Here is a 23,473-nt window from a genome sequence, read left to right on the forward strand (position 1 = left end):
ACATATTGACTGAAAAAAATACCAGGAAGGAGAAAAGCCAACAGGATACTCACTAGCAATTTTCAGTAGTCTAGGAAAATCCTGTCTTATAACAGATGAAGATATCTTGTGCTTTTGGTGAAGTGGTAACTTATTAAGAGCTTAATCTATGATATTTTTTCTTATGTACAATACCTGTACAGAAGAGATTGCTTTGAGCGTGATTTGAATTTTATTACCTTGGGTTAGTATTTTAACACAAGCAAAAAAGGAAATTATTTTTCACATTCTTTTAAATATAAAATTAACTTCAGCACTTTTTATACTATGAGAGATCTAAATATTCCTGTTTTTAGAAGTCTTTAATAACTATAAATTGATGTACTACATGCCAGTATTGCACTGCTAATATCTTAGTGTCTCCTGTGGAGACAATCCTGTCTTATTGCTGGATTTATTTGGTTTCCTTGAAGATATGAATCACAAGAGGAGACTTGTCTTTCTGCCAGAAGTTTTCTTGCAAATAGCTTTCCTCTTTTTTTCAATTTTTCATCATTGTCATCTAGCATGGCTGAGGAATTCTGTTTCTATTGGGGAGAAAGACAGTTCATCTTTGCAGCTTCTCTCTGTAAAAACACATTTAGAGTAACTTTGAAAGCGCACAGTGCCTTGCTTTGGGTTTAATGTCTCTGCCCCTACAGAAGATGCCATAAATCTAATAAGACACAGGAAGAGGTGAAAAACAATGAGATAACAAAACAGAGGGGGAATAAGGGCAGGGGAAAAAAAAAAAGCATTATCTCACTGAAAAGTAAATAAATTGCCACTTGCTGACAAAACCCTAAAATATTGACTAAAGATGATCAGATAAGATGAAAGGCTAAGGTGAATGATTTCAATCTCACGGGAGTCAATAATAATTAGATTATGTTACCTCAAGCAGCAAAAAGAAAAATATCTCAACATATGTATGAATTTCAGCCAAATTACGTGTGAAGGTTGATTTAAAATTTTGGTTGAAATAAAATAGTTTTAGTGGGATAGAGATTTAAGGTAGAGATTGCCTATCAAAAGATACTTAAAAGGCTGCTGGTTGGTTTTATAGGAAAAATGTGTGTGTTGACAGATAACATTGATTTTCCCAGTATGAACTGAATTTAAACGGTGAGATGCAGGTAGTGACAGCAATAACAATGTATCTGAACTTATACTCTGAGCTTAGCTGAACGTGCGTACCACTGCTAGAATTAAGGTGCAGAATTATTACCCCTCCACTGCTTTCAAACATGTGGCTGTTTGGGAATTCTTTCTTGAACAAATTTGCTAATGATTGTTTCTGAATCCTTCATTTGTTTGTAACTTCATAATATATCCATGAAAATGCAAAGGACACATCTTTGCAAATAGTGTCTCATTTACTGAACATATTCAAACATATATAAACCATATTTGATATTTACTACTCTTTTCATAAAATGCTTGATATCTATTTTTGAAATAAACCTCATGCTATTCCCCTAATTTCCTTCTGCCAAGTATTGTATATTAGAGAATTCTGATTTTAAAAAAGGAAAAAAGGGCAATGCTTTTCCCTGCTAAGAGCTGTTATGCATCTTTTTAGTCAGTGGACCTCTGCTGGGTTTTCACCATAATTGCGAGAGTATTTTAAAAGAAAGAATTTTCTTTTAAACTGATCGCCTGCTTTTAACAATCTCCATAACAAAAAGATATAGTTAGTGAACAGGCAAATAGTAGTTTACTGACCAAAATAACATGGTAATCACTGACATAAATTTAAATCGTCATTCAAGAATGACTTGATTACCTGAATTTTTCCTTTCTTTCTTTTTTTCATTCTTTTTCTTTGAAAGAACTGATTTTGCAATGTATGATTGAGCATCTTTAATATATTTATCCTATTATAGGCTACAAGTAATGTAATTGGAGTCTTATTTGGTATGTTAATAATGAATATCCAAGCTTTGCTGTGCCTTAACACGTCCTGGATAGCTACATGGTGTGCATGAAAAGTCATATTTGGGCTCTAGCAAATTAAAGCAATGTGTCACTTAGGCTAGAAGACTCAGTCTCCCAATAGGGGTTATAGGCTCTGCTCTGCTTCTTCTTCAAAGCTGAAAAAACCTTATTTAATACCAAGAATTGAAGATATAACAGGAAATAATATAAAAAGGAGGTAATAAAAATATTCACATTCATCATTTATTGACATAAGAATTAGTATTCATATACTGGTTTGAATATTTCAGCATTTTACTGAGATTCGTCAATTAGTTTGCTACATTTTTTGTTGGCCTTGAGGTAATAATTATAACCCAGTTTGTTATTTCAATTTTCTTCTTTATAACATATGAAAGCATTTTCCACAATATTTTTCAGTTATTCCAAATCGATCTAGGTGTGAAGGTCAAGAAAAAAACACATTCCTCAGGGTTTTCCACAGAGTAACCTCTGTATTTTAGTTGGACTCCCAGTGAGACTGACCTGCCTGGATTCTACAGATTTTATTTTTTGTATGATTTGAATGCTGAATTGAGTCTTCATTCCTTTACGATATGGGGTAATCAGACGTACCTTTTCTGGCCATAAATGTGTTTATGACCAAGGAGTGCTTACTGAACTGTGATGATGATGATGATGAAAGATGCCCTCATCTTTCTCGGTGGCAATTATGTGTAAGAACCTTCTTTGGTCCTTAGAACACTTTCCAGAATTGACACTGAACAAACTGAATTTTGGTGGCCCTTTAAGAACTATTTGTAGCAAAACACAAATTGGTTCACATTAAAACAAAGAAAATGGACAAAATTATTTCTTCACCACTGATAAACTTGGCATAAAGCTTTTATATAACCAAGTTTGTTTTCTGAGTGTTCCTCTATTTAGTTGGAACTAAAGGGATAAAAACAAAAGCCATATGAAAGAGGTATTTTATAAGAGGTGTATATTCTTGGCCTGTTCTGAGACTTCATGGAAGGAAGATTACTCAAAAGCACTGCTGATGGAATTAATACCTTGCCTGCACCTACCCAGCTTTAACCTGCAAGAAGGTTTTGATATGGATTGGGAAAAGAAACAAAACACAGATAATGATCATGGGTGTGGCTTATCCAAAAGCAGTAGACTACATTTTCTAGGCATGAACAAGAAAGAAACAAAGAAGCAGAAATAAAACTCTTAATAACAGTAATCTGTATAGAAACTTGGGCATGGAGACCAAGGTCAAAAGGTGGTAATAACTTATATAACTACAGCTAATATAATAATAGTAATAATAATAGTAGCAACTACAACAGCAGCAATAATAATTATACTACTACTACTAATAGTAATAATAATAGTTTGTATTAGTTTAGAGAGACATAAAAAAGTGCCTCAACAACCCACTGGTGGTTTATCCCAATGATTTAACTTAGAAAGCAGTAAGTAGAGAAAACAACAGTCCCAAATATATCCACAAATCCTGCCACTGCTCTGTGTAAAGGCCTGGTGGGAATACAGGATGTGGACACTTGGACCTGCTGGAGTCCTCTCCCATCCAGAACTTTAGAAGCTGATCACATTAGCTTGAAGGCTGCTCAACTGAATAAACATGCAGTATTTAAAGAACAGTTCATATTTAAATGCAGGAGGGAAAAAATTGACGTGGAGTTAGAATTTATATTTATTTTTCAATAGCTTGTTATAAATATACAAGATTATCACTCTGATTATGTATATCAGATCTATTTATTCTTTCATTAAAGTAAAAATAGAAATAGAAAGTGTCATGCATTTATACTGACAGCCATCTCTTCTTTTAACTTACCTTACAAAGTATAATATTTCAATCAGCGAATAGCTGTCAGAACCCAGCACAACCACATTCTTATTTTTATTTTTATTTTGAGAGATAGAAGCATGTGAAAAATGTAGCAATAGATTTAGACCCTAAAAATTTTTGTACTGATTCTGGTCCTCGCCTTTTGGGACTGTTCTATGTACTGCCCTGAACTTCCAACACAAGGCTCCAAAGATAAGCAGCTATCTCATATACCACACTAAGTGACAGCTGAATTTACATGTTGGCCAGTAGAAAAGTATCCTGGTGGCTCTCAGAGAAGCTTGTCTTTTGAGCATTTTTACAAAACAAGGAACACCTCCTTCTTGTTCAGGGAAAGCAGAATTTCATTTCAAGGCACCTTTATCTGCTCAGATAATATATTCTTGGTTCAAAACCTTTAGTGGTTTATAAAATATAAATTATACACTATATAAATTATGTATGCACAATTATATGTTTCCTATTTTAACACCCTTGATCACCTTTCATACACACCTTAGAAATATTTTGTAGGTATCTAGATGTTACTAAACCCTTAGAAGAAAGAGAAACTGTAAGCATGTTATCATCTCTTGTGGAAAAAGGTTCCTTCAGCTGCACTATGAAAGGGTCACGTAGCTTGAAAATTTTATCTTCTTAAGGAAAATAATCAAGTGTGAATGTGACAATTCACCCTCATCTTTAAAGCACTCATCTATGAAGAAAAATAGGATGTCCATTTACACTGGTGAGTTAATTTCGCTACAGAAAATATTTTTTAATACAATGCAATCTGAAATACAACATATTAAAATACAAACTATTTCAGGGAAAAAAAGTAACAAAGACCCTAGGAGGTGGTCTTAGCATTTATTACACAGAAGTGCTTAATGGTTTATGACATGGTATAAAGTAAAATAGCCGCATGAGGAAGCTGTGAATGCTCCTTTCACAGTGTTAGAAGGTCAGAGTGTTTTGTACATGCAGCAGTGTCCCGGAGGCATTTCTTTTTGGGCAGGCTGTCCTAATCCTGCCCATGAAATGCATATGCTGAGGGATTGCTTGTGCCTGTACAGAGAATTAGGAGACGGACTCTGCAAGTCTGTGATACTGAGTTGCAGCACAGTATCTGGCAGGAGTCCTCCAGAGTGTTATCACATGGTCTCTTTGATATTTTTTATCTCTTGAATTGGTTTATACCTTTAGGATGAATCTACATTCCATTGCTCCTCCCTCTGAGAGATGTCATTCATCTGGGACAAGAGGTGCGAATTTAATTATCTTCATCCAGAGAAAAACCTGAACTGAGATCTAAATGAACAAGGTACAGTATTAAACAAATGCAGCAGTGTTCACAGCTGCCATTGCCTTTTCTCAGAAATTTATCTGCTAGATTGGCTGAAACCAGTTAGCTCAACTTTGTCAAGGAAGATAAGCTGAATGACTGGCAAACATTGTGGGAACAAAGTACTAGTCAGCACTCAGATGCTATTATAAACTTCTGTTTGAAAGTAAGTTTTTATGCGACATCTAGGGAATATTTTTGAGGCTTATGGTTTTAAAGGTATCAATTCTTTGCTTAGGTCCCACCTTCTTGTGCACATGTTTTAGCTATTGGATTTTGCTCTTCTTGTTCCTGCTCAGTAGCATTTTTTGATTGATGTGTGTTGTTTAACACGGTAAATACTAAGAACATTCTCTTTACATTTAAAATGGTCATTGCTGATTTATGAAAAATACTAAGTTTCCCTACTACCATTTAACTTGCTTTTTGACATCAGTGTATTTTTTGCTCCCTAACATCTCTCCCCTTGTTCTCTCTGAGACAACTTTCACAAGGATTTATCCTTTATATGAGACTGAATTAGATCAGTAGCTGATCATTATTTATGTTCTTCTATTTCTTAGGCTAAAAAAGAAGAGTTGTATTATATTGATTCAATGAAGATATGTGTTTATCACTGAGTGAGGAAGTACTTTGGGTTACTCTTATGAGAAGCCATAACTAACTGAACTGTGGGGATTTTTTAGTAATTTGGTTTTTTTTGGTTTTTGGGTTGTTTTTTTTGGTGATATGGGAACTTTTGGGGTTTTCTTTTGTTTTTTGTTGTTTGTTTGCTAAAATTCTTTCTGATATAGACTGCTATCAGCAAAAAAATAATCTAGAAATGTATGAGGAAGAGGTCAAAATTTTGCCAGGAATTTCACATTCCTTGTAGGAAAGAATAAATTCTCAGTGTTGTTCAAACACAAATATGTATAATATATGAAAACTCTAGGAAATACTGTAAATTCAAGTGTTAAAATCAACTGTTTTGAAGAAAACTCTACCAAAATCATCCTGGTAGTGAATTTTTAGGAACTTAATGCCTTAAGCATACACCAGTGGAAACAACTACCAAAAAGCTATTGAAGTTTTTTGAAGCAGATGCATCTGTGGTCTTTTTTAATTCACTGATTATTAAAACTTAAGTAGCCAGCCACACAAATGTCAGCAACTTTATAGATATAACCAAGCAAGATAAAATTTTGTCTCGCTTCTCTGTTCCTGCAGTTTTTATTTGCTTTATACTGTGGATTTCAAATAAACAGGGCATGAATATAGGGCAGACTTTCCATTGCCTCTTCCAAGTCTGCAACAAATTATGTTGTGTTGCTTACAGGGTACTCCTTTTTTATTCACAGATGCATTAAAAATTTGTTGCTGTCTGTGTGACCTGTGAATAAATGATGTTTCTTAAAGAAGATTCACCACAGGTTTTGACATCATTATTTTTTCCCTGATAAAATGCAGGCAGATCAGAATGTTGCAGCTAGCCCATTCACTTCAAAAGCTGCTTTGTATGTTTTTGAGTTTGAGAATGATCTGTTGGTTCAATTAGGAGCTCATCACAGCCCCTGTAACCTGTGACAAAACCTTCAGTTTGATAAGCTAGACAGAACAGCACAGAAGTCACAGAGAATTCTATAATTTCAGAACTTTCCAGAAGACAGTGGAAAAATGTATTAGAAATTTGTCTCCTCATCTTCTGGGAAAAACAGTTACCATATTATGGAAACAATCTGCAGGCTTCCCATGTAAGAGTTGTGTTTGTACTTACTGAAGTGGGGATTATCTGGGTTTTTTTAGGTGCAAGAAATATGGTACAGATAAGTACTTCCAACTAGAGATCATTAAATTCACTTGAAAAGTAATCTCACCTATCTTTAAATGTCTATAGCTGATTTCTACACTTTAGTTTGTCACTGTTTTACAGTCATTGAAGAAACAGGCACGTCTGTGGAATCTCATAAAGCTATGCAAGATAGTTCACATGAGTCATGCCCTAAAATGTCCAGTTTCTCTCCATTCCCTCTAACTGTGCTGACCTTCTCAGAGGTAGGTGTAGACCCACTATAGACTTCTGTGCATAGTTCATTTGCCAAAATATAATAATCTAAGGCTGTTTTTTTAAAAATAATTTAACCTGCACTGCCTCCAGCTGACCTCCAAACTCCAGGCCCTGTCCTAAGGTGCCTGTATTTGGACAGGCAGATATTACACAGATCATGTGAGAAACCAATTTTATTGTTGAGGAACATCTAGAGGTTAGGAAGACCCTACAGTGCCTAAAATATCATAGGAAGCAAAAGTTTAGGTAAGGGAGTTATTCCAATGAAATTATGTGAGTTAAATCCATGACAGGACTTTTTTAAAAGAGAAAGTTTGGTAGAGGTTGGAATCGTTACAGAGGCATATCAAATTCCTAGTAGACTCATGTTAAAAACACTCTGTCAGAGTTTATCCCCTTACTTTGGAACAAGGTGAGACATTTCTTAAGAGATTTATCGTCTTCCCTCTTGTGAATTCTTTTAGCGTTATAAGGAACCTGTAAATAAACTTACACAAGAAACATGATTCAGCAGTGTTATTTCATTCTCTGCCAGCACCTTTCTCTGCTCCCTGCTGTGCAGAATGCTGCAAGGAAGCAGATAAAAGATATTTTTGAGACATACAGATATTTTGGGTGGCCATTTTTACCATTTGTACTTTTCTGATTTAGGAAGCTTCTTATATTTGCTCCTTTGTTTATGTGAAATATGAATAAGTGGTTGCTGTGGAGAATTTCCTTATTATTTCAATTACCTTTTCTTGATTTTCCTTCTTTTTTTTATTTTTTTAATTTGGGGTGGGGCTTATTTTATTTTTTTTTTATTTTTATGTGCAGGGTGTTTTAGTGAGTTTGAATGAGGGCTTTTTTTTTTTATACTAGTTATGTGTCACTTATGTTATTTACTACATATGTATTTATATGGGTGGCTTTTTCAGAAAGATTTCTTTCCTACCATGGAATTTGCATGTTGAGTTAGGTTTGGTTTTGGGATTTTTTGTTTGTTTGTTTGGGTTTTTTGTTTGATTTTTTGGAGTTTTTTTTGCTTTATTTTGGGGGTTTTTGTTGGTTTTTTGTTTTGTTTTGTTTTGTTTCATTTGTTTTTATTGTCTTTTGTTTGGGGATTTTTTTTGTTGTTAGGTGTGTTTTAATTTTTTTGTTTGTTTGGGGTTTTTTTGTTGTTATTTTTTCTTGTAGACAGTTGTTTATTTAGCTATCTATCTATTTCAGGTTTTAAGGGGTTTCTTTAGATCTTTAGTTAGAGAGGCTGCGGACATAACAGGAGCTTCTAGTAGCTTCCCACAGATGTCATCCCACTCCCCACTACCAAAACCTTGGCACACAAACCTAATACAACCTCCTGTTTTTTGTTTTGTTCTTTCTTTGTGTTTCAGTGGCTTAACACTTTTTTCCATATAACAGTTTATGAGGCATTTGTTCTTGGGTGGTTTTTCTTCCAGATTTTAATTTAATCGAGGACTGGGAGAGTTCAGTCATGGGGTTGAACTCCTTTTCTTTCTTACCTCACGCCATTACCATTCCCTGCAATTTGTGGGGTTTGTTTATTTATTTAATTACCTATTTACTTCCTTTTTTTCCTCCAAAAACCATGATTTCTGTTGACAACTGTCACTGGAAGCTGTGCAGGGTTTCTGCAAACCTGCTTTTTTTGTCAGCTGTTCCCTGATGAGGGAATGACTCTTGACTGAAAAGGGTGGATATCCATATACTATAGCTGACCTGCTCTGCTTTATTTTCTTGTGTTTTATTCTCTTCTTTTCTCTATTTTTTTTTTCCCCCTGGTTTAGACTAAGGGTACAGGAAAAGATGTCATGGATATTTTGTTGATGGCTTTTTTCCCTCTCAGATAATTTTGTTTATTAACTTTTTAAACTCCTGTCTCTGCTCAATCTTACACTGGGTTTTACTGTCTTTTAACACTCATCAATAAAACAAATACAGTATTGTTGAATATTTAATATTTTGTGCTACAAAATCTATTTATTATTTATTTGCATGGGCTAAAATTTTGTGAGAATTATTTGATATCCTGATTAATTTTCCTACATTATGTACTGACTATGATCTCTATACCTGAAAGTGAGAGATCTGTTCTACTAAGTTTAGAAGACTTACTGACATTGCTGTTGACAGAGATGTGAAGCATTAAATCACCAGAAAATATTTACATTACCTTTCCTAAATTTTTTGATGGAAAATAAAACAGTCTTTTTACCAAAATCTAATTACCAAACTCTTACAGTCTGCTTATTATTACTTGAAAGACTGTTGAATATTTAGGAGCTCAGAAAATCAAATATATTACAGATATGTGAATACAATATTTAGATTGAATTTCAGAGTAAAAGATGAAACTGCAGAAAGACAAAAGCACTTTGGAATATGATCAGATAATTAATTCATAAGAAGGTTCTACAAATTCTTTTCATGCAGAGAGAAAAAGATGTGCTTAGAGCAAAAGGAATATATCTAGAAACAACATAGAATAATAAATGCAGATATGCAGAGACTCATTTTAACATAGTTCCATGGCGTCTAAACTGCAGTGGAAATACTTACTGATTGCAAACTAAAAATGTAGCAGATAATTTTGAACAGTCATCATTGCACCTTTTTTGCTAGTGAGTATTTCATGAACCTTTAGAGTTATAAAATTACAACTTCATGAAAAAAATTCTGTGTAACTTTTCCACCTTGACTTGATACCATGTATTTGGACAAGAGGTGAACACGTTTCCGAAATTGAATCAATAGGTCAGATTGTAGGTCCTAAAGCTGTCCTTTGTCAGAGATAGATGTCAGAACTACAGAAAAAAAATTGTTTTTTCTAACAACCATGTTAGAAATATTATAAGTCGTTTGAATTTTATTATATACACAAAAAACAACATCTTTTCTTCATATCTTTTTTGCACTCTATTACGTTCCAGCATTGGTGTCTGTAGTCATTGGTCATTGAGGCATGTGCTAAAAAAAAAATAAAAACCTATTAAAAATTCCTTTTGAGGAAGCTGAAGTAGACAGGCACTATAGTAGGGACAGATATTTTGGTGCATGGATAACCAATTTTAAGAAAAATCAAAAATAATTTACACAATGTTAAATTATATGTGATTTTGTGTTTCCCAAGGATTCATTGTCGTTTTTAGATGACCAAATAAATTAATAGAACATGGGATAGCAAGAAAATGTCTAGTAGATTAAAAGATAATAAATTCAAATTATTTTATTCCATAAGGTAGAGGAGAGACTTTATAGTTTGGAAATCTTATTAAACTAACTTGAAAAGGTTTGTTCCATAAATTTTAATTGCAATTCAATGTAGGTAAGAGAAGATTATTCTTCTTCGAACACTAGATGGATTTATGATCATTCAATATTTGTCCAGTTATAAAAACATAGACCTAAGCTATAAAGCAAATACAGAATTCTTGGAAATAGCTGTTCCAGTCCACCTTGTTACTATTTAAATTGGTGAAAATGTCCTACTGTTTAGAGAAGTATATTTAAGGTTATGCAATCCAGAATTTTGACATATTACATATTTTTCTTACATAATTTCCAAAGTGCATTTCTTAAATGATTTTACAGTTATATTTACACTGAATTTTGAGGAGTGTCAACTAGACTTGTTACTTTACAGCACTGAGTATAATTTAACCAGTTAAGCCACAGAAGTAATATGATCAGTATGAAATATTTCATAACATAACACTGATATATTTAAAACATTTTTGTAATTTTATTCTAGAACAATTAGGCCTTTATGGCAATTAAACAACAAGTGACCAAATGCATGATCAGAAAGAAGACAATTCATTATTGTCTTCATTTTAAACTATTTTTGTTACAGAGCTTAACATAGGAAGTATAATAATAAATGTAAAAATTACAAAAAGTGCAAGAGATTTAGAATGTAAAAAAGCATAAAACTTCTATGTTTCTTATTTTTAATGTGTTTTTAATCTCTGATAGAAGCTTAAATGTTGGCACTTCAAAGAAGTTAAAAAATGAATACTTATATGAGAACCACCCTTGAAATCACTGTGAAAGAAATCAGAATTAACTCATCATCCAGCATTTTGTGATAAATTGTGAAGACTAAGAGGCATTCAGCTTAGCTAGAAATTCATATTATTAGAAGTTCATATTATTGTTGTGTCCTCCATATGCCTGCTATGAAACAATCTGCTCTTTGGAAGAATGGAATAGAAAGTTATAAGGGACAAATCTGGTGGTCCTCCCCAGAATATGAAAAAAACAACTTTAGCTGTCAACTCAAGTAGATCATGACTGGATGACCTTGGTGTCACTGAAGACATTAAAATCAGCTATGATGGAACGCATTGAGTAACTTGTGCTCTCATTCCCATACCACACAGCAGTAATTCCACTCTACACTTGTGCTTTGATACTTGCTATTAGGAAAGATTTAAGTGTCTACCTATGAAATTTTCTGTCTTGTATTCAATTTTATTGAGCAGCTAAATACTTGCATGAATATCAAAAACTTTTTTTTTGTAAAAGAGAGTAAAACATCTAAGAACATTTTCTATTTTTTCTATGTTCAAATATGCTAAAATGAAGTCCACAGAAAAATTTTTTCTGCATTTAATCAGGGTGTACCAAATGAAGAATGATAATTTTCTTCTATTTTCCTGCTTACAAGCAGAGAACCTGATTCACACTAAAATAATTATTTTCCTGGCTTCCTTTAAAACACTGTAATTGATCATAGATGCAAGCAGGACACATTCCAGATTTCCTGGAATTATTTTTAAAATAATTATTTCTTTTAACTATTGTATATTTACCAGCAGCAATAATAAGGATTATAATGATAATTATGATAATAGTAATGATAATAATAGATGATTTCCCTAAGTTAACCTGTTCTTTAAGGTTTTTGTAAAATGGAGCATATAATATGCACAGCTTTTAAATTTGGTAACTATACTTCTTATGAAGTGTGGAGAATTATATTGTGTTCATTAATATTTTGCTTGTAAATACAATATGGTTTCTCTTAATATATTTTTATTTTTTCATTGCCTGTTTTTGGAGATGGTAGGAACTAGACATAGTGAAGGAATCCAATCCCTCATCATGTGAGTCCCATGTGGTTTCGGTCCTAGAAGTTGTCTGGTTGATTTTAAAATATATATCTGACCCATGGTAATGAATTCTAACAAAGGCATGTAAGAATAAAAAGTTTTCATAGTAATACTATACAAATAAAAATTTCAAACAATGTCCTCTTCAATTTTCCCTCCTGGATGCTTAAATTTTAGTGGTTAAGACAGTGATAATAGATATTTTTTATAGTTCTACTGCCAACCCAAGCTACAAATCCTCAAAGACTTATTCAGAAAAAATAAAATCAAGCTCTTGAAATCCTAAGTGTTCTTACTGAATAAACAACAAAATAGAAACACAACTACTCTCAGCAGAAAAGGAAACTTAATAAAACAATGTGAATGAATAATGATCGGACTTACTTAACATGAGCAACAAGAATGATACCTATAAAAATGCAAAAGTTTTGAGCAAGTGGTGATGCAAAACAATATTTTGACTACAAGAGCTCAGTAAATTTTCTAAAGTCTTTCAAATATCTCTTGGTTCTCCATAGGAAAAAAAGTGTTTAGAGATAAAATAAATATAACTTTTGTATTGTACTAAATATAAATGAAATAACAGACATTTTGCTTTACTTATGCTTGGTTTCCATGAAAAATAAAACCTTTTCCAGGAGATGCTTTTTTAGGAGGACAGAGACTCTAAAGATATTGGCAAACTACTGGTGACTCTCAAATAATCGTGTGACACTGATAAATGCCTGAAAACTTTGTGACAATGCTGCTTACATCTTAATGAGGTGTCTAATATATAGCAGCAGGGTGATGATTGAAAAAAAATACTGCTGTGAAAACCAGATCAGCTCTTATATAAAAAGTTATTCAGAGCAACAGGTAAAGCAATGCCATGTCCTTGAAATGAGAGTAATTGTGAAATTAATTTGTCATACTAGTGTTAGAAAAAAACACACTTTGTTTTCCGTTCATTGTATATACAACCTTGGGCTACTCATCACAATAGAAATGTATATATGAACACATATAAAAGTTGTTCAGCTTGCATAATATATAATTAATAATAGATATATAATATATAATTAATAATGTTCCTAAAATATGCATATTCTCTGCTTAGATCATGAAGATACCATTCAATAGTTCTTTTGTAAGACTTATTATTTGTAGAAGTCCTTGTTAAAAATGTATCTTTAATCTGAACTTATATTTGATCCTGCCATTGTAGTACTTAGTCAGTGGTATAGACATGATTCAGCTTTCCTTTACACCCATGAATTCCATGGTTTCTGTGGCATAAGCAGAATGTGAAATACATACTTGACACAACTACCAGAGGATACCGTATTTGGCATAAACCAGCTATGCTTTCTCTTCCTGGCTAGTTTTTCAGACACAACATGCTCAATAGTCATAGTAGTAGAGGCCACACAGTTTGGGAGTCAGGATATACAAATAAAGCTGTAGTTCCCTTAAAGAGATGGAAATCACACCTGGTTACCTTTGACAACTTAAGCAATTAAGATACCAAAAGCAACCTTTACCTTCAGCTCCACTTTTGAATGCAGTTTCAGTACAATGAGTGTTCGTGTTTACTGAATTTTTATGAAAATGAGAGTTGTTAAATTAAATATTCTAGGTTTGGCTTACACATCTTTGTTTCATATGGTACTGCTATTTCAAGTCAAAACCAAACCAAACTAAACAAAAAAGAATGAACCAAACAAAAATAAACTCCTACAGAAACACCAAGATTAAATTTTCTTTTTAAAAGCAAATTCAGTTGAAACTATAGTTCAAATTCCCTAGCTAGTCATTGAAACATTTGAACTCTGTTTTAATATTCCTTATTAAGTACCTTCTTAAACCAGTTAATCTTCCGATTATTTCATTTTACTTTTGATGATATTTTCTGTAAAACTTTCTTCTTTTAGTTGGCTTTACTTGAATTATTTTTTTCAAGTAAAATCATTAATAACACCAAAAGACAAAACCCATTATTTTTAGAATTTGAATGAGATCAAGTTCTACCAAAACACTATTTTGTTTGAACAATACGTTACCCTCTTCAAACATTTCAGAATATGCTGGTTCTGCTCTGCCAGTCTGTGAAAAGAGAATTTTCTTGAATGTCTTTCTTCAGAGACAATTTAATAAATTATGTACAAAATATGTGTGTTGCAGGAATTGATTTTTACCATAGAGCTCTTTAAGTCAGCTAAAAATAAAGAAGATAAGCTTATTTTAGTATTCATACTCCATACCTACAATAATACAGAGTGTATAAGAGATCCAATTATATTGGTTTCATACCATGGAATAGCTGTCTGTATAGATAAACATAACTTTGTCAGTTTATTTTTCTGCAATAATAGAAACAATGCTTAAGAATGCGCTTTTGAATAATAAGTGTTACAGCATACATACAATTATCATGATTCTCAATCTACAATTCTTTTCATTGTATTCATTGCTCTTTAGTATATATTTTTGTTCTCTACAGTTTATTTTCATCTTGACATCATACATGAACACAGGTATTTTTGCATTTGATGTTTTCCTTAGCTTTTGCTGTAATGTGCAAAACTACGATGATTACAAAGTTTTTGTGCCTTATCAGGATAGCTTCTTACAGCACCTCCACACCCCTAAAAGTGAATATGTCACTGAATACACTTCTTGAATATACTTAACAAATTTGACTTGAACTCTGCAAGTCAAATGCTTAGAGCTCCACAATTTAAGAAGAACAAAGGTCCCTGAATGCATTCAGGGGAAGTTGACAAAGGTGGTGAAAGGGCTGGAAGGAATGAAGAGAGCTGAGTAATCTGTGTTTGTTTAGTTCAAAGAGAAGAAGTCTGAGGGGTGACATCATTGCTCTCCACAGCTTCCTAAGGAGAGGAAGTGGAGAGTTTCTTCTCCCTGGAACCCAGCGACAGGATGTCTAGGAAGGGTTCAAAGATGTACCAGAGAAAGCTTAGACTGGGCATTAGGAAGGATTTCTTCCACAGAGATGGTGATCAAACCCTGGAATAAGCTTCCTAGAGGGGTTGTTGATGCCCCAAGTCTCAGTCAGTGTTTAAGAGGTATTTGAAAAATGCCCTTCATAATATGCTTTAAGTTTTAGTCAGCCCTGAAGCAGTCAGGCTGTTGAACTGGAAAATCACGGCATATTAGATAGTGCTGGTGGCAATCTTGCTCCTGATAAATTGCAGCTGTATAAGACAGGTGACCAGCATTGGAGGAGAAGAAGCATGGAATATTGACCAACCACAAAAGAGTAAAAGGGCACACAGGTGATATGCATGTGAGAGAAAAGTATAAAGAGTTAGGAGCAGAGAGGTGTTGTTAGAGCTAGCACGTTCTGCTGTGAGGGGAAGGAGTTTGTATTGGGTAGTGCTGCTCATGGGATTGCAACAGAGAAAAGGTAGCAGACTTTAATAAACTGCTGATGCTTGCTACCATCTACAGTGTTAATCTTTTGAGCCTGCCATCAATCAAGGGAAGATTTTAGATAACAAGGGACTGATGCTGATGCCATTCATGTAACCACCATCAAATTGGTGTCCTGCTTTAGGGGTGAGTGACAACAAATGGTGCCTCTGTGAGGAGTGACTGATGATGATAATGATCTCTGGAGAGTGTGTCTCAGGATAAACAAGATCTTTCAAAAGCAACATGAGTCTATTATCAAACCGGTAATAAGAAGGTTTTCAAAAATATGATTGCTGTTGTCCACATTCAGAAGAACATCCAGCTAGATTCTCTGCATGCTTTTGAGCTTTTAATCTAACACAGAAGAGGTATCTATCAGTCTCCTATTTGTTGTATATATGACTACTAAGAAGATCACAAATGAATGGCCTTAGATTTTTAACATTTCTAAAATTTTCTATTGACAGTTGAACGATTTCTGTTGCACCCTGGGTTTTGCTATGAACCCTTTCTCAAAAAATATTTTTTCACCAGTAGCTATAGACAAAGTAGCTGTCTTACTCAACATTATATATTCCAACTCACTGTATCACAGTGAGATACATATTTTTTTTTCTCTAAGAAAGTATCATGTGTTAGATTACAGAATTTTTTTCACATGACTCATAGTATCAGCTGAAGTGGTTAGTGTAACAGAAGAAAATGTCTCAAATTTTTACTTAAATTTTAGATACTTTTAGGAGATAAAGAAAAAATATCAAGGAAATTAGAAGGAAAAAAAATATAAGGCAAATGTAGTCAAGAAGCAAAAGAAGAAAATGTTCAGATGAAAGCATTTAACTTTAGAATAAATTCTGCAGGCGAAGCTAAGATTCTCTGAAAATATTCATGCCAAACCAACTTGTCAGTAGAAAGAGAGCTATTTACAGGCACAAGAAACCTAAGAATGGTGAGGTGAATGTTAATAGGAAGTGACTTTCCCTGCCATTATTGATCATGCTAATGGCTCTGAATATTGCTCTTCAGGCTGATGCATGGTGCGTGAAAAGGGGACGGTAAGTCCTAATGCAGCCAGCAGATGAGACATCCCCCATTCCTTGAGGTGCTTTAGTATGTATTTTCTGATTTTACAGTAAAATTCTTCTTTCACAGGGACTAAAATGAGTAAAAGGATTTCTAATATTTGCATCTGCTTCTCTGTCATTGTCTCATAGATTAAATCAAATTTACTGCCTACTGAACAAGGTCATTTTTTGCCAGTTTAGTGCCACATTACATTAAATTCAACAAACATATTACAGCAGTTTTCTGATGTAGTACTAGCTGTATCAGAGGTTCACAGCTAAACTTTCACTTTTAACAATGAGTTCAAAGGGTACTGGTCAAATATTGCTTCTGGTCTTAACTTGGCATGTGAAAGACACCATCTGGCTGCATTTTTCCCAGGCATCAAAATAATAATTTAAATAGTTATAGATATTGCTCTAATAATGATTAAAATTTATTGTTTCTAGGTTCTTTTTTCTTCTAAAGCTATTTTTGCTTACAGTAACTAGGCTTTAATGCAAATATCATATTTAGGGCAAACTATATATAATGTTATATCAGGTTTTGAGGTGCTGGAGCATGTCCAAACAAAAGCAAAAAAGTTGGTGAAATGTGTTATATGGAGTGGCTGAGAGACCTGGAGCTGTTCACTCTGGAGAAAAGGCTCAGGGAGGACCTCACCTCAGCACTGCCTGAAAGCAGACTTCAGGAGATGGGGGTTGGGTAGTTCCCCCAAGCAACATGTGACAAGTCAAAAAGATGTGGCCTTCAGTTGCACCACGGAAAGTTTAGGCTGGATGTTAAGAAAAACTTCTTCGTCAAAAAGGTTGTCAAGGATTGGAACAGGCAATCTAGAAACTGGTGGGTGGAGACACCATCACTGGAGGTATTTCAAAGAAGGATGGATGTGGCACTTAGGGACATGATTTAGTGATGGTGTTGGCTGTGCTGGGTTAACCATTAGACCTGAGGATCTTAAATACTTTTTCAGTCTAAACGGCTATGCAATTCTATTTGGACAAAATTCCTAGTCTTCACAGGGAGAAAAGAATTGAGGAAAAATTACATTGAGAAGTGTCATAGTTATGTAATTTACATAGTTTACATTTTAATGTTATCAGGATTATTAATTTCATTCCATTCTACAATTAACACATGTTTCAGGAGGCCTACAAAACAAGAATAGAAGTGAAAAATATTTGACTGAACTAAACTTCGTGTTTTTTCAGCAAACTTAAGTGAATTTTCTTTGTATTCATAATCTTCAACTCACATGTTTCTAATATTTATTTTCCAGTTCATGCAGAGAGATGTCAATCTAAAAATTATTTAACCTCCTGTTAGTCATTTTCAATGGGAAATTGCATTAAGCTGTTAAAAATTGTGGTTTATGCTTCTTTTCAGGATAATACAAGTTGAGGTAGTTTTGGTAATGCACAAATACCTAATGATCATGATCATGTAATTTAAAAAAGTAAAATTTCAGAACTGATTCAAGTCACTAATCTTTAGAAAGACTTAAGCACATAAATAAATATACATGCTTGAAGTTTTTTCTAGTCTAGCACTAGATTTTACCTAATATTTGAGTTGTGTAAAGTGGAGGCATTTATTTATCAACATAGGAACCTAAATGCTTTTCTCTGTGTTCACAGATAAGCACTTACCTGTACATTACTTCATTATCTACTAAAATGATATGAAAATAATTTTCTCACTTCTGGTTGATCTGGAGCACGTATGTCCGAACAGAGATCAGGCTGAGCCTGTCCAAGCAGCTGGGTCCTTGGGTTTGACTCTGTGCTCAATCTCTTCTACCCTGAATTCATCTGGTGTAAAACAAGGGTAATAGGGTTACATTTATACTTACTGACTTACACTTGAGGATCATTTCAGAAGCTGATACATCCCTGTAATGGTAACCATATGAACATCTAGACAAGTGTCACAAATGAGTTGTTTAGGTCACTTTATATAGTTGATGCTAAAGGGTGAGGATCCAGAAGGGTAGAGGTTGAAAAAAGAGACCCTCTTGAGTCATGAGATTCAGAGGCGTTTCCCTTGCCATGGTTAAATTCTAAAGGATTCAGCAGTACTCAATCACTGACTATTTAATACAAACTCATTCAAAGGAATTTATTATAAGCACAACAGTAACTAAACTATAGATCTGAGGTGACAATATTCATACTGTAGCATATATAAAGCAATTCACACAAGCATACACACAATCACAAAGTAGTATGTACAAAATCCCTTGTATGTTAAAAATCCCCTATGAGTTCAGTGAAATACTCGAGCTGCATGCTTTTGCATCTCTCAACAAGTAAAAAGTGTTGAGTCTTGAGGAGTGGGGATAGCAGTGCAGGTTCTGTCATCAGTTTTTTGGCAATTGTCCTCTGAGCAGCACAACCCTGAGAGTTTGTAAGCCCTTAGTGGCACTGCTCTTGGAGGTGCCGGAGCAGTGCCACTGCAGTCCAGGAAAGCTCGAATGGCCTCACTCAGAATTGCTTTAGTTATCAATTGATCACCAGGATGATTCAGTCAAGAGGGTATGATCCAAGGCTGCCAGGGGATAGCTATGTCTCATTCCCCTCCCTGGTTCATTCCTGGTACAGACAGCAGTGACATAGTATTAGTCACATAGGAACAGCTGATAAATGAGTTAGGCCACGTAATCTCCTTATTTTCAAAGGAAGTTTCCTAAAAACTGCTGCTACTACATGGCCTAACTCATTTCTCTAGGCAGAGAGCTAACAAGAATCCCTGATATATTGCAACCTCTGGCAGTGGTAAAAAGCACCACCACAGCAGATGTACTCTCTTCAGTCATTTAGTTACAGTTTCTTTAGTCATATATTATAAAATTGCTAAATGGAAAGAGTCCTCTCAGAACCATAGAAGGAAAAACCCTTCTTTTGCTTTCACAATTCAAAGAGACTTTGTGCAATGCAACCTCATGACAAAGGTGACTAATGGCCTCCTGAGCTGCATTAGGCAGATCAATGCCAGCAGATAGCAAATTTTTCCTCTCTGTTCAGTGTTGGTGAGAAATATCTATACTGCTTGGACTGATGGGCAACCTGGAGTCCAGGAAACAGCAAGGAGGGTGATCAAGAGACTGGAACATCTGGCATAGGAGGGAATCATGAGAGACATGGGGCTGTTCAGTCTGGAGAAGAGAAGGCTCAGTGGGATTTTATCCACATGTATAAATACCTGATGGAAAGGACTAAAAGAAATTAAGTCAGACTCTTCTCAGTGGAGTCCAGTGACAGGACAAGAGGGCACAAACTGAAACAGGAAAATTTGACAAGAAAAAGCTCTGTTACTGTGAGGGCAGCCAAACACTGGAGTGGGCTGTACAGAGAGGTTGTGAAATCGACATCCTTGGAAATAAGCAAGATATAACTGGTCATGTTCTAGCACAACCTGCTCTAACTGATCCTGCTCTGGGAAAGAGATTGCACTAGTCAAACTCCGGAACGGTCCTCTATTCTCATCCATAGTGTTTCTGTGAGAATATTTTCCCATCAAATATAATGATTGTATTAATTGACACTAATCTAGTAAATTCTCTGAATTCACTCTCATCCTATGCATGGCTCACAAAGCAGTTTCTCTCCCTATTTTTTTCTCCAGTTCATAGATCCCAGTAAAGTTATATTTTTCTATGCAGCATGTCTAAATGGTGATGCAAAATAAAACAAACTTTTAAATAATCTCTTCTTATGACAACATAAGAAGGATCTACTGATCCTTCATAAGTCTCTAGTCGTAAGTATTTGGCTCATTAGAAAATATCTGAGCTTTTAGTGGTAAAATATAGTTTGTCATTTTTTCTGTGTTAGCCAGTCAGTCCAACAGGTTTACATGTACTATGAAAAAAAATCTGTCATATAAACCATAAAGAAGCTCAGCATAAAAGTTTCAAAAAGCTAATGAAATAAGGATTTTTTTTTGCTGGGGGGTTGGGGTTTAGTGGGATTTTTTCACATACAAAATTAAATCATTTCATAGCAAAAAATCCACTGTTAGTAGACAATTTGCTTGAAATTTTCTTAAAATATATCTCTAGAGATCAAAAGAAAGTAATTCTTTTTAATGAATTTAGGGCAAAAGGAAGAATTAAGAAGAGAAAATTTATTGAGCCATCAAAGATATATTAACACTGACAAAATATTTTTGTGCTGTTCCACCTTTTTTACAGATGGTATGCATCTATGGCTACCAATTGATTTTGATTAGAGAATTTGAAGCTCTTGCTAATTACATGTAAAATGAATCTGGAGTAACTGGAGAAGATCATTCTTGGTGACAAGAGCAAAGGATCATCACACAGTGATGCTTTCAAGGGGACATGGAAGTTATGAACTTTTTTCAGGAAGGTCTGATTATATTTGTTTCTGGATGATGATCCACACAAGATATTTTACTTTTAATCAATAATTCCCTGTGGTTTTCACTCTTTTTTTTCCCTACAGATTTTAACACAGAGAGTTTGAGCTTTAATTGCAACTAGATTAGTTTAAAGAATTAAATAGTGTTTACCTGATCTCATAAATCCATTCCTTAGCTGCTTTTGCTTTACTAATAGATTTGAAATACTGTGGATTTTAATGAAGAAGTTACCTATTTAATCTATATATATCTGTGTACATAAACATTTACCTTCTCCATATACACCTAAGTCAGTTTATACAATATACGTAATATACGTATACTTGTGCATGCATATATATTCTTTAGATGTGATTGTGTATCTACAGAGATGTTTTAACTTTCATTAAATTTGATTGAGTAAAAATGTTATTAACTGCATCCATTATTTCAATTCAAATAGAAAATGCAGTACAAAACCATAATTCCCTTTAAGTAGGGCAGAATGCATGTTCTGAAATATCAAAATGATGGCTTCACATTTGTTTGTTCACTGCCCCATTGTTTTCTGTTTTTTTTTAATCTTTGTCAATCTTTCTGTCTGAGTGTGACACGATGGGGTACAGAAAAAACATGTACTTATTTTTTATATTAGTTTTATTTTATTATAAGAAAGGAGGGTTTTTTAAAATTTGTTCCTATATTTGTTTTTGTAAGACAATTGTGATGGTTTATATACATTTTGTTTATAATCAATTAAAAATATATGATAGCCCCAGGTAGAAATGTGTAAAAGAAAAGAGGTTTTTTTATTCTCCCATTATTATTTTATGAAATAATTATGAATCTTCAATTAACACATAGTTAAATAATTTTTTATATCAAATTGTGTCACTATCAGAAAATTCAACCTTAGGAACGCACAGTCCAAATAAAATAAGAATATTATCACAGTAGCTGAGTTTGGTCATAGTACTGTGGTTTGAAATGGATATCACACTGAACCAACTTCATCGTATTTAACCCCACATGAAACAAAGCAGTTCTTCTATTAGCTATTTGAGATTCTATTAGCTCCCTTGACTTCAGTAGGAGCTGACTGTATCCCAGTGAAGTAATTATCCTCACTCAGCTAAAAGAACAGAAGCAACTGACTGGTGAGAGGTGCTGCAGCAGAGGCTCAGCGCTACTCACACAGCAGGAGTGTGGATGAAAGGCACCATCACAGAAGCCACTCAACCACCAGGTCAAGATAAGAAAAGAAAAGCTGTTGGCAGTAATTCCACCTTTCCCTGAGGAATAAAAAAAGCAGCCCTAGATAGCTTTCAGGAAGGATGACAGAAACTTGAAGACTGTAGAACACCTGCACTTAAACTACAAAGAAAAGGAAAAGCTCAATATGTGTTCAAACCAAGGGATAATATAATGCCTCAGGGTATTGTGCTTGTAAACTGCACAATAATGCTGCTGCTATGCACATATGTTATTTTAAATGCAGCATGAAAAAAATGCTGAAAATGAGAAAGTCATGCTGCATATTTTAAGGGAGAACTATAATCTCTATAGAAGTTTCTACAGAAAAAAAAAAAGTGTTTTGTTTTCATGCCTGAAGGATTTATTTTTATGCATTCCAAAGAAAATGTTGTGATATTACCATAAAGAAAATATACAGTTAAATCTGTAGGTATTGATAATTTCTCTTTACGAAACATAATCTTAAAACATATTGAATAATCAGTATGGTAAATTTTATTATGAGTTAATAAAACCTCCTTTATCTAGTGAAGAGTAAAACAAAGTAAAGAAACTTAAGACTAGCTAGAATAAAACTAGTTACACAGAATTTTACACAAAAAATGATAGTGATGCCAGAATGATTGCAAAAGAAAATGCCATGTCCTGCCCCTGAGGAGGAATGACATCCTGCTCCAGTAAAAGCTGGAGCTGTCTGGAAAAGAGCTCTGCAGAGAGGAAGGAACCTTTGCATGTTGGTGGACAATAAGTTGAACATAAACCAGAAATGTTCCTTCCTGGGAAAGACAGCCAAATTCCTCCCTGGCTACCACAGGCACAGTGTTCCCAGCAGATTGACAGAAATGATCCTTCCCCTCTTGCTCAGCCCCAAGAACACACATCTGGACTGCTGTGTTCAGTGCTGGGCTCCCCAGTGTAGGAAGTGTATGCAGCTAAGGGCTACAAGGATGATAAAGGACCCGGGGCATCTGTCAGGGGAGCCAGGCTGAAACAGTGGGGTTGTTCAGTTTTGGGAAGAGAAGACACAGGGAGAACTTAGAAATGTGTAAAAATACCTGCCAGGAGGGAATAAA

General features: G+C 34.2%; 1 long non-coding RNA gene across 1 annotated transcript; it reads left to right on the plus strand.

The window, feature by feature from the left end:
* The first annotated feature begins 15,652 nt into the window (after positions 1 to 15,652).
* Positions 15,653 to 21,573, plus strand: LOC148184802 (uncharacterized). Its single transcript, XR_015772037.1, has 2 exons — positions 15,653 to 15,863; positions 20,977 to 21,573. It is a non-coding gene; the product is annotated as an uncharacterized LOC148184802 (long non-coding RNA).
* Positions 21,574 to 23,473: the final 1,900 nt, after the last annotated feature.

The sequence above is a fragment of the Pseudopodoces humilis genome, chromosome 2, assembly GCF_049639895.1.
Source record: "Pseudopodoces humilis isolate 2021_Gansu_Grassland_sample_001 chromosome 2, ASM4963989v1, whole genome shotgun sequence".
Lineage (NCBI taxonomy): Eukaryota > Metazoa > Chordata > Aves > Passeriformes > Paridae > Pseudopodoces > Pseudopodoces humilis.